The 17,000-nt window shown below is 36.9% G+C and overlaps 2 pseudogenes; both read left to right on the top strand.

Annotated features, from left to right (window-relative positions):
* LOC101557911 (60S ribosomal protein L8-like) overlaps positions 1-17,000 on the top strand; it is a 164,340-nt pseudogene that overhangs the window by 134,820 nt on the left and 12,520 nt on the right.
* LOC129404083 (U6atac minor spliceosomal RNA) lies at positions 7,620-7,732 on the top strand (annotated as a pseudogene).

The following is a 17,000-nucleotide window of genomic DNA, read 5'->3' as shown; positions in this document are numbered from 1 at the left end:
GAACTCCTAACAGAATTTGAGGAGGACATAACTAGCAGCACGATAATAGTTGGAGATTTCAACACTGCCTTATCACCTCTGGATAGATTGACAAGAACAACACTCAGCAAGGAAACGATGGCCCTGAGGAAGAAATGGAGAAGACAGGGCTAATAGAACAATACAGGGCTATACACCCCAAAAAGAAAAAATACACATTCTTTTCCAGCGCACACAGAACGTTTTCCAAAATAGATCATGTTCTGAGCCACAAATTATACATTAATAGAATTGGGAAGATAGAAATTGTATCAACTATCTTTTCAGACCATGATGCATTGAAGATGGAAGTTAATCATGCACAGACATGGAGAACCAAATCAAACACTTGGAAATTAAACAACTCACTATTGAACAATGAGTGGGTCACGAAGGAAATCAAGGAAGAAATCAAGAGATACCTCGAAACAAATGAGAATGAAGACACAAGCTACCAGAACCTATGGGACACAGCTAAAGCTGTGTTAAGGGGAAAATTTATAGCTCTGCAAGCCTTCCTCAGAAAGGAAGAAAGGGCCTATATAGATAACTTGACTTCACAGCTCAAGATCTTAGAAGAGGACCAGCAAAAGGAACCCAAACCAGATCGAAGGAAAGAAATAATAAAACTTAGAGCAGAAATTAACGATATGGAGACCCGAAAAACAATCCAAAAGATCAATGAAGCAAAGAGCTGGTTCTTCGAGAAAATAAATAAGATTGATAAACCGCTAGCAAGACTCACAAAGAAAGAAAGAGAGAAAACCCTAATAAACCGAATCAAAACTGTAAAGGGGGACATCACAACAGAAACCAAGGAGATTCAAAGGATCATCAGAGACTACTTTGAAAGTCTGCATGCCACGAAACAAGAGAACCTAAAAGAAATAGACTAATTCCTTGACTCCTACAATCTTCCAAGACTGAACCAAGAAGACGTGAAATACCTCAATGGGCCCATAAATATCAAGGAAATTGAAACCGTAATCAAAAGTCTCCCCAAAAACAAAAGCCCAAGTCCAGATGGATTCACTGGCGAATTCTTCCAAACATTTAAAGAAGACTTGTTGCCAGTTCTCCTCAAGCTTTTCCAGGAAATTGAAAAGACAGAAACCCTTCCGAACAGATTCTACGAGGCACATATCTCCCTAATACCAAAAGCAAACAAAGACACCACTAACAAAGAAAACTATAGACCAATATCCTTGATGAACACCGATGCAAAGATCCTCAACAAAATACTAGCAAATAGAATCCAACAACTCATCAAAAAGATCATACACCATGACCAAGGGGGATTCATCCCGGTGATGCAAGGATGGTTTAACATTCGGAAATCAATCAACATAGTCCATCACATCAACAAAAGTAAAGATAAAAAACATATGATCATATCAATAGATGCAGAGAAAGCATTTGACAAGATCCAACACCCATTCATGATAAAAACTCTCACCAAATGGGTTTTGGAGGAACTTTTCTCAAGATAGTCAAAGCCATCTACCACGAACCTAGGGCAAGCATTATCATCAATGGAGAAAAATTAAGGGCTTTTCCTCTAAGATCGGGGACAAGACAAGGATGCCCACTCTCACCAATTCTCTTTAATATAGTACTGGAAGTATTAGCAATAGCCATCAGGCAAGAAAAAGATATTAAGGGGATTCAGATCGGAAAGGAAGAAATCAAGCTCTCACTATTCGCAGACGATATGATACTATACATAGAGAAGCCTAAAAGCTCTAGTAAGAAACTCTTAGAAACAATTGACCTATACAGTAAAGTCGCAGGCTATAAAATCAATACCCAAAAATCCATGGCCTTCCTATATGCAAACATGAGACAGAGGAAAGGGACATGAAAAAAGCAATTCCATTCACAATTGTGCCCCAGAAAATAAAAGACCTTGGAATCAGTTTAACTAAAGAAGTAAAGGACCTCTACAAAGAAAACTATAAAACGCTACTCCATGAAATAAAAGAGGACATGAGAAAATGGAAACATATCCCCTGCTCATGGATAGGGAGAATAAACATTGTCAAAATGGCAATACTCCCCAAAGCACTATACAGATTTAATGTGATCCCTATAGGGATACCCATGGCATTCTTCAAAGAAGCGGAGCAAGCAATCCTGAAATGTATATGGAACAATAAACGCCCACGGATAGCTAAAACAATTCTTGGGAAAAAGATGATGAGAGGCATCACCCTCCCCAACCTTAAACTCTACTACAAAGCGGTAACAATTAAAACAGCATGGTACTGGAACAAAGGCAGAGCTGCAGACCAATGGAACAGGGTGGAATATCCCCACACACAACCTCAAATGTATGATCATCTAATCTTTGATAAAGGAGCAAAGAGATGTGAAGTGGAGCAAGGAAAGCCTCTTTGACAAATGTTGCTGGCACAACTGGACAACCACATGCAAAAAAATGGGCTTAGAACTTGACCTGACACCATGCACAAAAGTTAGATCAAAATGGATTAAAGACCTCAACATCAGACCACAAACCATAAGGTACATTGAAGAAAAGGTCGGCAAAACCCTCCAGAATATTGAAGATAAAGGTATCTTCAAAGATGACACAGAACTAAGCAATCTAGTAAAAACAGAGATCAACAAATGGAACTACATTAAACTAAAAAGCTTCTGCACCGCAAAAGATAGAGTGACCAGAGTACAAAGACTATCTACAGAATGGGAAAGGATATTTACACAATACCGATCAGATAAGGGGTTGATATCAAGGGTATATAAAGCACTGGTTGAACTCTACAAGAAGAAAACATCCAACCCCATCAAAAAATGGGGCTGAAGAAATGAACAGAAACTTTACCAAGGAAGAGATACGAATGGCCAAAAGGCACATGAAAAAGTGCTCTACATCACTAATCATCAGAGAGATGTAGAACAAAACAACCATGAGATACCACCTCACACCACAGAGACTGGCACACATCCAAAAGAACAAAAGCAACCGTTGTTGGAGAGGATGTGGGGAGAAATGTACCCTTCTATACTGCTGGTGGGAATGCCGGCTAGTTCAGCCCTTTTGGAAAACAGTATGGACGATACTCAAAAAACTAGAGGATGAGCTCCCATTTGACCCAGCGATACCACTGCTGGAAATATATCCCAGAAAAGCCAAAAAGTATAGTCGAAATGACATCTGCACTTATATGTTCATCGCAGCACTGTTTACAATAGCCAGAATCTGGAAAAAACCCGAGTGCCCTAGAACAGATGACTGGTTGAAGAAACTCTGGTACATGTATACAATGGAATGCTATGCAGCTGTTAGAAAAAATGAGGTCATGAAGTTTTCATATAAGTGGATCAGCATGGAAAATATCATGCTGAGTGAAATGAATCAGAAAGAGAGAGACAGACATAGAAAGATTGCACTCATCTGTGAAATATAGAATAATTGATTATAAGACTAACACCCAAGAATAGTAGAAATAAGTACCAGGAGGTTGTCTCCATGACTTGGAGGCTGGTCTCTCATTCTGGACAACTCAGGGAAGGGAACACCAAGTAAAATGTGGTCGGAGGTCAGGTGGGGGAAGGGTGATGTGGGCCGAATATAGACTAGAGACTGAACACAATGGCCACTCAGCACCTTTATTGCAAACCACAACACCTAATCAGAGAGAGAGAACAAAAGGGAATACCCTGCCATAGTGGCAGTGTGGGGTGGGGGGAGACGGGACTGGGGAGGGTGGGAGGGATATTGTGTTTACTGGTGGTGGAGAATGGGCACTGGTGAAGGGATGGGTTCTCGAACTTTGTATGGGGGAAACATGAGCACAAAAATGTATAAATCTGTAACTGTACCCTCATGTTGACTCACTAATTAAAAATAAACTATTAAAAAAATTAAAAAATAAAATAAAAAAGAACACACACACAAAAAAAATATGTAGTGTCCAGAGCTATGTTCCAATAAAGATTTATTTATATAATCACAAAGAAAAGCAAACAGTTCATTACAAATAAGCAAAAACATATCTACAAACAATTCAAAAGTAAAGGTATGTACATGCCCAATATGCAATTAGAAAAACAAACAATATTAATTATCAGTGAAACCACAAGTTAGTAGCACATAGACATAAAGTTACATTCATTCAGCAAAGGACTGAGCACATGCTTCACATGCAGTAAATCTGGATTCAATCTCCCTCTCTACATAGACCCTAAAGTCCCTTTAGAACCATCCCGAACTAAAAGTAGTTCCTGAGCGTTCTTGGGGTTACCACAAAACCAAAATGATAGTAATGACGTTTAAAAAGTCATATAATAAAGATTTACTAAATATCATTCACATATCTAAATAGCAAAATTCAAAACATTTTTAAAAGATTAATTGTTCTCAGCTTTGCAGTAACATAATAATCTAATATATACTTTTTGTAGTTTAAATAAGTAGTTTCTTTGGCAGGGGAATATGTGAAGATTAATGTAAAGATTAATCTATTCATTCCTTGATCACCACTGGGATTGTGGCCCAAAACAAAACAACAACAAAAAAAGCACACTTATTTTTATTACAAAAGCACATTATATGAGTGGAGAAAAAATATGGCTTAAACAGTAAAATAAGAGTACAATGAATGTTCCTGAAATAGTCAAAAGAAAATGGAGGAGGAGGAACAAACATTTAATCCAGTGATCCATTCACACAAATTTCACTGTAGCACTGTAGCACTCTCATCCCGTTGCTCATCGATTTGCTCGAGTGAGCACCAGTAATGTCTCCATTGTGAGACTTATTGTTACTGTTTTTGGCGTATTGATTATGCCACCTTTAGCTTGCCAGGTTCTGCCATGCAGGCGGGATACTCTCGGTAGCTTGCCAGGCTCTCCGAGAGGGACGGAGGAATCAAACCCGGGTCAGCCACCTGCCAGGAAAACATCCTACCCACTGTGCTATCTCTCCAGTTCTCACACAAATTTAGCTAAATAAATTCCATGTCTTTACTATGGGCTGGAGTGATAGCACAGAGGGTAGGGCGTTTGCCTTGCAGGTGGCCGACCTGGATTCAATTCCTCCACCCCTCTCAGAGAATCCGGCAAGCTACCGAGAGTATATGACCCACAGGACAGAGCCTGGCAAGTTACCTGTGTCATATTCGATATGCCAAAAACAGTAATAACAAGTCTCACAATGAAGACGTTACTGGTGCCCACTCAAGCAAATCAATGAGCAATGGGATGACAATGATACAGTTATACAACAGTGATAGTATGGACTCTATGCATACACAATTAAAGGACTAAAGATCTCAATATGCTGACAAAAATTTTCTAAGATTAAACCAAAACATTTCATAACGATATAAGTAGATTTATATAAACAACAAAAGAAACATCCATTTTCTGTTAACGTATTTTTTAAATGAAGAGAACTGAAATTACTACTCTTACTAATAGTTTTATGTGCTGTTTTAGGTGAAATCTTTACTGAAAAAGATTATATTGCTGAAAAAAAACTCCATTTTATATTTAATTCTAAAATTTGTTATAAACTTAGTTCTATTAAATATTTTAATCCTGAATTGACTTTTATATACTCTCTTCTTACCATGTTTTAATGCTATACTTTTCCTTACTTTGCTTAGATACTAATTTTACAAGTATGAAGAATTTTAGGGCTGTGGTATGTATGGAACAAATTCTAAGTGAAAAAAAATTTCTGCTTCCCAAGTTGTACAAATTGCTTTGCAAAAAAATATCTTCTATGTGGATACAAATTTATTTTCAATAAAATAACTTGAATACACTATCTTAAGCAATGATACATGTATGTAAATATGAAAAATAAGTTGATTTATTTGAAGTATTTATTTAATTTATCACGGCATTTTTCTTCTCTGTTTTGTTCTATTCAACAGAAGATATTTATAAACTCAATTAGCTAAATAATTATAGTATAGATTTTACTCTCTATTACATATGTACATAAAAATCTACACATATGAAATACTCTACTTAATTGACACAATGAACTGTTGCTGAATAGTGACTTAATCTTAGGATATCAGGAATCTAAACAGAAAAAAAACTACTGAAACCTAAATAGAGAAAAGGAGATTGCTTCAATTCACCTGCAGCTAACCCACCAAATGGGACATCCTATTTATTGAGAAATGCTGTGCCAAGGATATCACATTTAATGGCTTTGGCACAAAGAATGATTTTCATCAGCTGTAACAAACAAGTTCCTCATCTCCAACCCTACCATCTGTCCTCCTGGTTCCCACCCAGAACTCTATATATGGGCTCAGTTGAACAGGTTTCAGACTGCCTAAGGTCACTGCACAATCAACCTTAACAGATGGCATCACAGTGAACATCTAAACTGTAGCAGTGGCCAAATGCAGAGGATAATCCTTGCTGCTGAGGAAGAATGCCCTCTGTGCATGCCGCCCTGATGTTCTGATTCTACTAAACATTTCACATGAAAATAAGGCTCCATAGTCTTTATTTTAATAGCATAAGTGGGTTAACCTTTAAACCAGTTTGCCAGTTCGTTTTATATCTTAAAACTTGTTTTTCGGTATTTTATTATTTTTGTATAATTAAAGGTAATAATATATATCTCTGGTTTATATTTTAATCATCAAAATACAATTTGCATTTAAGAGGACAAATTAGCTGGGTAAGTGTTTTTGTAAGACTTAAGTGTATAGTGGAAAATTACTGTTTTCCCTAGTAATTGTCACATTGCTTAAAATAACTATAAGTAATTAATGAGATGAATAACATAATTTTTCATAATATTTAGTTATACTTAGTTCTTCTAAAAAAGTAGGGGCCTGTGCAATAGTACAGAAGGTAGAGTGTTTGCCTTGTACGAGGCCGACCCAGGCTCAACCCATGGCATCTCATATGGTCCACCAAGCAGCGCCAAGAGTAATTCCTGAGTGCAAAGCCAAGAGTAACCCCTAATCATTTCTGGGTATAACCCCAAAAGCAAACAAAATAATAATAATAAAAAGAAAGAAAGTAGACCCATACACCTATTCCTATCTACCTCTAGTGGACTTGATTTCTCAACATCTCTGTATATTCAACAGTGAAGAAATTTATTTCTACTTTCTAATTCTTAATTCCATATTTTGGTTATCAATAGATTCAATCCATCATTTTTTTCTAGCTTTATTACTTAGAAATAAAATGTTAGTATATATAAGCCTTATTTTTCTCCAATAGTAATAACACTAGTCATAGATAATAATCTGTTCCATATACTCCGGAAACAAAGTTCAGACACCTCAAGTGGAAGTTGGAGAAATCTTTTTTGAACCACAGTGGTCCAAAAAGTATGTAGATACTAAAATCTTATAACTCTTGATTAAAATTAGAAAAAAAAATTCTCTAGCAACCCTAAAATATTTTGAAGGAAAGATAGAGTTGAGGCATCATATTTTCAATTAGAATAACATTGAATCAATGGAAAATAGAAGAGAAAAGTTTAAATTATATTACCAATTCAGAATATAAAAATGGACTAAAAGGAAATATAAGGCTAAAAGAATATTTTAAGTAAGAATAAATTTCCTAGAATATATAAAGCCATTTTGTTTGGTGTGTTGTGTGAGAGACTGCACTCCCCTTCACAAGATGGAAGAGGCTTCAGCCTGCAACACACATAAGTTTAAGGCACTGCCACCTACTTCATAGCATCTAACCAACATTTTTAAGCCCAGTAAAAATAGCAACAGTTACAGGAACTTGACTGCTGAGAAGTTCCCAGAACTAGAGAATGCAGGCATCCGGAACCAAGGACCCTGAAGGGTACCAGCTGAAAGAGACCCTAACAAAAAGACTCCAAGACATATCATTATCAGAATGACAATACCAGGAACAGAGACACAATATTGCAAGCAGCAAGGTCAAAGAAAGAAATCACATACAAAGGAGTACCCCTCAGATTTACAGCAGACTTGCCAGAGTAAACCTTCCAAACAATAATGGGACATAGTGAAAAAAACTCAATGAAATGAACGCCTCACCAAGAATACTTTAACTGGCTAAACTCCCACTTAAACTTGAAGGAATGATACACTATTTCATGGATAAACTACAGCTCAGGAACTTAATAGACTCAAAACCAATCTTAAAAGAAGGACTAAAGAGGCTACTGTAAAACAAGAAAGATCCCTACATACACAACAAATCTCTACAGAAAGATGGCACAAAATCCCAGGACAATAATCTCTCTCAATGTCAATGATCTAAATGCACCAATTAAGAGACACAGAAAAGCAAAATGGATTTAAAAAAATGAAGCCATTATTCTGCTGCCTAAAAGAAGCACATCTGTAAGAGCAAACACAGAGTCAAGGTCAAAGGACAAAAAACAAACCTGCAAGCTAAAAACTCTCTCACAAAAACTGGGTTGGCCATGCTAGTATCGGACAACATAGATTTCAGGCTGCAAAAGATTAGAAGGCACAGCAAAGACCATTTTTTAAATAATCAAGGGATATGTACAGCAGGAGGAAATCACACTCCTAAACATAAACATACCCAATGAGGAACGAGCTAAATACTTAACAAAATTGCTAATAGAATTCCAGGAGGACATTGGTAGCAACACAATAGTAGTTGGAGACTTCAACACTGACTTATCATTTCTACACAGATCAATAAGATTAAAACTCAGCAAGAAAACACTGGCTTTGAGAAAAGAAGTAGAAGAAAGAGGGCTAATAGATGTACACAGGGCTTTTCATCCCCCAAAAAACGAATACACGTTCTTTTCCAGTGCACAAAGAACATTTTCCAAAATAGACTACATGTTGGGTCACAAAACACACCTCAACAGAATCAGGAAGATAGAAATTGTATCAACTATCTTTTCAGACCATGATGCACTGAAGATAGTAGTTAATCATACACAGACACAGAGAACCAAATCAAAATGTGGAAATTAAACAGCTCAATGTTCAACAATGAGTGGGTCAGGGAGGAAATCAAAAACAAAATCAAAAGATACCTGGAAACAAGTGAGAATGAAGACACAAGCTACCAGAACCTATGGTATGGAGCTAAAGCCATGTTAAGGGGAAAATTTATAGCTCTGGATTCCTATAATTTCCCAAGGCTGAACCAAGAAGATTTGGAACACTGGAATAGACCTATTACTATCAAGGAAATTGAAACTGTAATTAAAAGTCTTCCCACAAACAAAAGCCCAGGTCCAGATGGATTCACTAATGCATTCTTCCAAACATTTAAAGAAGACCTATTGCCAGTTCTTCTCAAGCTTTTCCAGGAAGTTGAAGAAACAGAAACTCTCCCAAAAAGTTTCTATGAGGCACATATCTCCCTACTACCAAAAGCAAACAGACACCAGAAAAAAAGAAAATTAAAGGCCAATATCCCTTATGAACACAGATGCGAAGATCCTCAACAAAATATTAGCAAACAGAATCCATCAACTCATAAAAAAAATCACCCACCACAACCAAGTGGGATTCATCCGAGGGATGCAAGGATGGTTAACATTTGGAAGTCAATCAACATAATCTCATATCAACAAAAGAAAAGATAAAAACCATATGATCATATCAATAGATGTAGAGAAAGCATTTGACAAGATCCAGAACCCATTTATGATGAAAACTCTCAACAAAATGGGTATTGAAGGAACTTTCTTCAATATAGTCAAAACCATCTACCACAAGACTATGGCAAGAACTATCCTCAATGGGGAAAAATTAAGAGCCTTCCCTGTAAGATCAGGAATAAGACCAGGATGCCCACTCTCACCACTCCAATTCAATATAGTACTGGAAGTACTTGCAATAGCAGTTAGGCAAGAAAAATATATTAAGGGAATCCAGATAGGAAAGGAAGAAATCAAGCTTTCACTATTTGCGGATGATATGATATTACATTTAGAGAACCCTAAAACCTCTACCAAGAAACTCCTAGACACAATAGACTCATATAATAAAGTCACAGTCTATAAAATCAATACCCAAAAGTTCATGGCTTTGCTATACGCAAATAATGTGAGAGAAGAAAGTGATATGAAAAAATCAATCTCATTCACAGCCATGCCTCAGAAAATCAAGTACCTCAAAATCAGATTAACTGAGGAGGTAAAGAACCCATTCAAGGAAAACTACAAAAAGCAACTTCAAGAAATAAAAGAAGACATGAGGAAACATGGATTGGGAAAATTTAACACTGCTAAAATGGCAGTACTCCCCAAAGCATTATATAGATTCAATGTGATCCCTATAAAGATACCCACAACGTTCTTCAACTCCTGAAATTCATATGGAAAAACAAGCCCCCACGAATAGCTAAAGCAATTCTTGTAGGGGAGGGGGGGAGTTGGGAGGCATCACCTTGCCCAAACTCAAACTCTACTGAAAGCAGCAGTAATTAAAACAGCATGGTATGGGGCTGGAGAGATAGCACAGCGGGTAGGGCGTTTGCCTTGCACGCGGCCAACCCGGGTTCAAATCCCAGCATCCCATATGGTCCCCTGAGCACGGCCAGGGGTAATTCCTGAGTGCAGAGCCAAGAGTAACCCCTGTGCATCGCCAGGTGTGACCCAAAAAGCAAAAAAAAAAAAAAAAAACCAGCATGGTATTAGAACAAAGGCACATTCACAGACCAATGGAACAGAGTTGAATATACTTATACAACCCTCAAATATTTGATCATCTAATCTCTGATAAAGTTGCAAGAAATGTGAAGTGGAGCAAGAAAAGTCGCTTTAACAAATGGTGCTAGCCATCCCATATGGTCACCTGAGCACCGCCAGGAGTAATTCCTGAGTGCATGAGCCAGGAGTAACTCCTGACCATTGCTGGGTGTGACAGATACAAGGGCCAGGGGGATTGCCCCATAGCTGGAAGCCTGCTTCATGAGTGGAGCGGAGAAGGCAGATGGAATAGAGAAGGGAATCACTAAGAAAATCATGGCTGGAGGAACCATTTGGGATCAGAGATGCATGCTGAAAGTAGATAATGGACCAAACATGATGACCTCTCAGTGTCTGTGTTGTAAGCTATAATGCCCAAAAGTAGAGAGAGAGTATGGGAAATATTGTCTGCCATAGAGGCAGGGGGAGGGTGGGAAAGGGGGGGTTTTCTCGAGATATTGGTGGTGGGGAATGTGCACTGGTGGAGGGATGGGTGTTTGATCATTGTGACATTGTGACCCAAACATGAAAGCTTGTAACTATCTCACGGTGATTCAACAAAATTAAATTTTTTTTTAAAAAAATGATGCTGGCAAAACTGGAGAACTACATGCAAAAAAAAAAATGGGCTCAGACTTCTACCTAACACTGTGTACAAAAGTCAGATCAAAGTGGATTAAAGACCTCAACATCAGACCATAATCCATAAGGTACACTGAAGAAAAGGTCGGCAAAATCCTCCAAGATATTGAAGCTAAAGTTATCTTCAAAGATGAAATGCCACTGATCAAGCAAGTGGAAACAGAGATAAACAAATGGGACTATCTTAAATTAAGAAGCTTCTGTACCTCAAAAGAAAGAGTAAGCAGAATACAAAGACAGTCTATAGAATGGGAAAGGATATTTACCCAATACCTATCTGATAATGGCTTAATATCAAGAATATACAAGACACTGGTTGAATTTTACAAGAAGAAAATATCCAACCTTATCAGAAAATGGGCCAATGAGAAACTTCCTCAAAGAAAAAATCTGAATGGCCAAAAGGCACATGAAAAGATGCTATTCATCACTAATCATCAGGGGAGATGCAGATCAAAATAACAGTAAGATATCATCTCACACTGCAGAGACCAACACACATCCAAAAGAACAAAAGCAACTGGTGTTGGTGCGGATGTGGGGAGAAGGGCACTCTCCTTCACTGCTGGTGGGAATAATGAACAGTTTAGCCTTTTCGGAAAACAATATGGATGTTTCTCAAAAAATTAGAAATTGAGCTCCCATTTCACCCAGCAATATGACTTCTGGGAATATATCCCAGAGGTGCAAAAAAAATACAGTAGAAATTATATCTGCATTTGTATGTTTATTGCAGTACTGTTTGTAATAGCCAGAATCTGGAAAAAACCTGAGTGTCCGAGAACAGATGACCGGTTAAGGAAACTTCAGTACATCTACACAATGGGATACTATGCAGCTGTTAGAAAAGATGAAGTCATGAAATTTTCATATAAGATGATGGACATGGAGAGTTTCATATTAAGTGAAATGAGTCAGAAAGAAAGGGACAGACATAGAATGAGTGCACTCATTTGTGGAATATAAAGTAACATAATGGGAGATAAGGACCAGGAGGATTGCTCCACAGGTTGGAAGCTGGCCTCACATGCTGAGGGAAAAGGCAGCTGAGATACAGAAGGGACCACTGAGTAAAGGATGCTGGGAGGGCTCACTCGGTATAAGAGATGTGTGCTGAAAGTAGAATACAGACCGATCATGATGGCTACTTAATACCTGTATAGCAAATCATAACACCCAAATGGAGAGAGAGACTAAAATGAAATGTGCCTGGGAACATTGGTGGTGGAGAATGAGAACTTATGGAGGGATGGGTACTCAATCATTATATGACTGAAACGTAAGCATGAAAGTTTTTAAGTCTGTAACTGCACCTCACGGTGATTCATTAAAAAGAAAAATTATCTAGCATCTGCTCCTAACAGTCAGGCTTGAATGGGGGTGGGAAAATTTGAGCAAACTATAATGCCCAAAAGTAGAGAGAGTATTTGGGAAATTATCTACCATAGAGGCAGGGTGAGGACTGGGATGGGGGGTGCGGGGAAGATACTAGGAACATTGGTGGTGGAAAATGTGCACTGATGGAGGGATGGGTGTTTGATCATTGTACGGCTGAAACTCAAACATGAAAGCTTTGTAACTGTATCTCACAGTGATTCAATAAAAAAAGAAAAGAAAAAGAGAAGACATTTTGTTTGGAGAAAAAGTGGCTCCTCAAAAGTCAATAGAAGATAACAGATAAATGAATGTTCTTTGTGGAGGACATGAGGTGAGATTGAAACTATAGAGAAGGGATCACTAAGAAAATGATGGCTGGAGGAACCAGTTGGTATGGGAGATGCATGCCAAAAGTAGATAATGAACCAAACTTGTTGACCTCTCAGTGTCTGTGTTGCAAACTATAATGCCCAAAAGTAGAGAGAGAGTATGGGAAATATTGTCTGCCATAGAGGCAGGGGGAGGGTGAGAAAGAGGGGGTTTACCCAGAATATTGGTGTTGGGGAATGTGCACTGGTGGAGGGATGGGTGTTTGATCATTGTGAGATTGTAACCCAAACATGAAAGCTTGTAACTATCTCACGGTGATTCAATAAAATTTAAAAAATTTTTAAAAATATGCACTGTAGCACTGTCGCACTGTCATCCCGTTGTTCATTGATTTGCTCGAGCAAGCACCAGGAACATCTCCATTATGAGACTTATTACTGTTTTTGGCATATTGACTATGCCACTGGTAGCTTGCTAGGTTCTGCCATGCGAGCAGGATACTCTTGGTAGCTTGCTGGGCTCTACGAGAGGGACAGAGGGAATGAACCCGGCTCAGCTGCATGCAAGGCAAATGCCCTACCCACTGTGCTATCGCTCCAGTCCTAATAAGGAAATATTTTATAATGTGGGAACAATATATATAATGTAAGCAAAGTGTGAGAGGTAGGAAACGTTAAAAATAACTAAAATAGGGGGTGTATGGTACCATCAGCAGGTCAACCTCTATCTGTGGGGTGAGTGCATAAGCAGTATGATGGTGCTTTCAGGATTCCTGATATCCAGAAATTGCCGCTGTGCTTTTGGCTGAACCCCAACAGCTTGAGAACAAGTTTCCTAAGAAATGGCCAAAAGTTCAGTATGTAAGAGCCATGCCCACAAATACCCTCCAGTTCAGCTGTAAAAGCTCATTTATTGGCTTATTTCAGAGACTCATAAATAAATCTTGAAAGAGATCAAAAGCTGCAGTTAATCTCAGACCCACTCATGGCTGAACAAACTGAGGTAAATTGAAGGGGGGCGGGTTAACTTGGTGTTCACCCAAGCAGAGCCTGCGGCAGCTGCTTGCAGCCACAATCCAAAATTGCCTCATACCAACAGTTAGACTCTACTCTCTCAGAAGAGACTTCACCGAGATAGTAACCTGTTGAAAACTTGGGTATACAGGTTTTGTGACTGAAATCTCCAGGCTTTCTTGGGTTCAGTATGGGCTGCTTTCCCCACCTCCTGTACTTCCAGAAGCCTCAGCAGTCACATCCACACCACAAAACTGCCACCATTTTACAAAGCTACTCCAGTCTTACCATCTGGATAAAAATACTGAATATCCTGAACAAACACAATGACCTCTTAGTACCTTTATTGTAAACCATAATGCACAAAAGGAAAAAAAGAGAGAGAGTAAGAAGCAATGTGCCTCCCTAGAGGGAGGCTAGGGGTAGGGGGTGGGGTGTTGGGGGATAGTGGGAGGGAAACAGGGGACATTAGTGGTGGGAAATATACACTGGTGGAAGGTTGGGTGCTGGATCATTGTATGACTGAAATCCAATTATGAATAGCTTTGTAATGATCTATCTCATGGATATTCAATTAAAAAATTTTTTTAAGTAATTTGGTGTTCATACCCAATTCAATCAGCTTAATCAGTGGCTGAATAAATAGCAGTACTCCTACATTCTGAAAAACAAATGAATCAGAAAAAATAATCCGGGTATGTTAGTGTCATGAAAGTCTATTGTAGTATATATACCATAAGCATAATATATTTATTTAATCAAAATTACAATACACTTTATTGGAATAAATGTGTTAAAGTACACAACATGGAAAATGATAATTCTTAGGTTAACTTAGCTTATACTATACTACTTAGCAATATAATTGCTGCTTAGGAATACATGAAAGATTGCTTATTACAACAATAATTATATTCATTATGTGTATTAGACATGATGTATTGAAAGTGAAATAAATTCCATTGGATATTCAGAAAAAAATTCTCAACTCTATGACTAGGGAAAAAAATAGCTAAATGACTAATGATATTGGTCATAATATTTGGTTCTCTGCGAGTTCCAAGAAAATTTCTAACAATCTACTTTTTATAATCAGAATTGCTTCAAAGGAGGAGCTAGATTAGGATTACTTGTCATTTTATATATTCTTTTGACAATTACAGATGACAAAATGCCTATTTGAAATATAAACTATATGTACTAATTTTTGGCATAATAATCATTTAAAGGTTTGTCATTCCCAGTACGCGTCTCAGCATTCACTCTATATTTTGTGTAAGGAACCATGCAATTTGGGGACTAATCCAGGGGTTCCTGCATGCAAAGCATAGAGGACAGTCCTTTACCATGCCAACATAATAATTTTTATCTGAAAACCATTAAAAATATTGATAAGACAGGTTGTTTGTCTTATTGTACACACGTTATAATCCATACATTTTCTATAGTAAGTGCTTAGGGATCAGATTTAAATCCCCAAGAAAAGCATTTTTAGAAAATCAGGTTTACAATATTTTGAAGATGCTTATTATCTTATTTCAGTAATGATTTTTGATTATGGTAATTGATCATTTCAATAATTTCTTATATAGATAATTGGTAGAGTAATTTAAGTGCACTCTTATTTTAAATATTCTTAATTAGTAAAGCACATTTAAATAAATTACCATATTATTGAAGGTCACACTTAAGTATAGTTCACCAAAATTTTATAAAGTTATAGCAAGCTAAATTCTTTGAAATATATCTTTAAAAATAACAACAACATAAAAGGAGACATTTGAAAGCTAAATAAAGTTATCATAGAGTACATCATTTCAGTGATGCAAATGAACAAAAGTACATGGATGGCTACCAAATTTATTACAAATAAATTATACTTTTGACAAGGTATAGTTGTTTTACACATAAAAGTTATTTTCCTTTGTATTTATTATTAGAAATTAAAATTGAGAGTTGTAAAATGTTGACAGGGTGTAATGGTGGAAGTACAACATAGTGAAAGCAAGTGAACTCTTTCCATAGCCAAATTACCTAATTTGGTCAAGATGAACTGAGTAACGTAGGAAATGAGAAAAGAATTAAGGGAAAGCAAAAATAACAGAGGAAAGCTTATTATATTTGTAATATATATGAAACACTTTATAAGTATACGTATATGTTATAGCTAATCTAAGCTTACACAGTCAACTAACAATTGTCAAACGTGACAAAAATCACCGAATGGTGAAAAAATAATCTCTTCAACAAAGTAACATCATACAGGCCGGTTCAGAAAGTAGAAAAGAAGCTGTCTTTTGCCAATCACCAAAATTAATTCAAAATCAATTAAACCAGTGATATGAAATTGTAAGACTCCTAGAAGAAAAGTAAAGCAGTCAAATTTTGGATGATGCCAAAAGCAAAACTAATAAATGCAAAAAAAATTTTAAGTGTGTTAGACTATCTCAAACTCAAAAGATTCTGAACAGCAAATAAAAGTCAGCAGACAGAAAAGGCAAACTGTGGAACTGAAGGAAATACTTTTGAACAATGTATTAATGAAGGGCTAATATCTAAATTTTAAAAAAGCACTAGACAACTAAACAACAACAACATAGTTTAAAACTTAAAAAAAACACGTTGAGGAACATAAAAGGAACTTATTAGACATTTTTCCAAAGAAGAAATATAAATGTCCAGAGGTACACTAAAAGATGCTCAGAATCACTAATAATGAAAAATCCAAAGGTACAATGAGATGCTGTCTCACACTTATTGAATGATTACAATAAAATATGTGATGTTAAGTTACAGAATATAAGAAAAGGAGAACTTTGTAAATCCTGGTTGGTAATTTAAATTGATGCAGTCACTTAATGGAAAATAGTATGAAGTTTCAATTTAAAAAACTAAACACCAAAATATAACTACCAAATGAACCACCAATTCTGCTTTCTATA

This window comes from Sorex araneus, chromosome 3, assembly GCF_027595985.1.
Source record: "Sorex araneus isolate mSorAra2 chromosome 3, mSorAra2.pri, whole genome shotgun sequence".
In the NCBI taxonomy this organism is placed as follows: domain Eukaryota; kingdom Metazoa; phylum Chordata; class Mammalia; order Eulipotyphla; family Soricidae; genus Sorex; species Sorex araneus.
The sequence above is the reverse complement of the archived record's forward strand: the minus strand, read 5'-3'. Positions and strand labels throughout refer to the sequence as shown.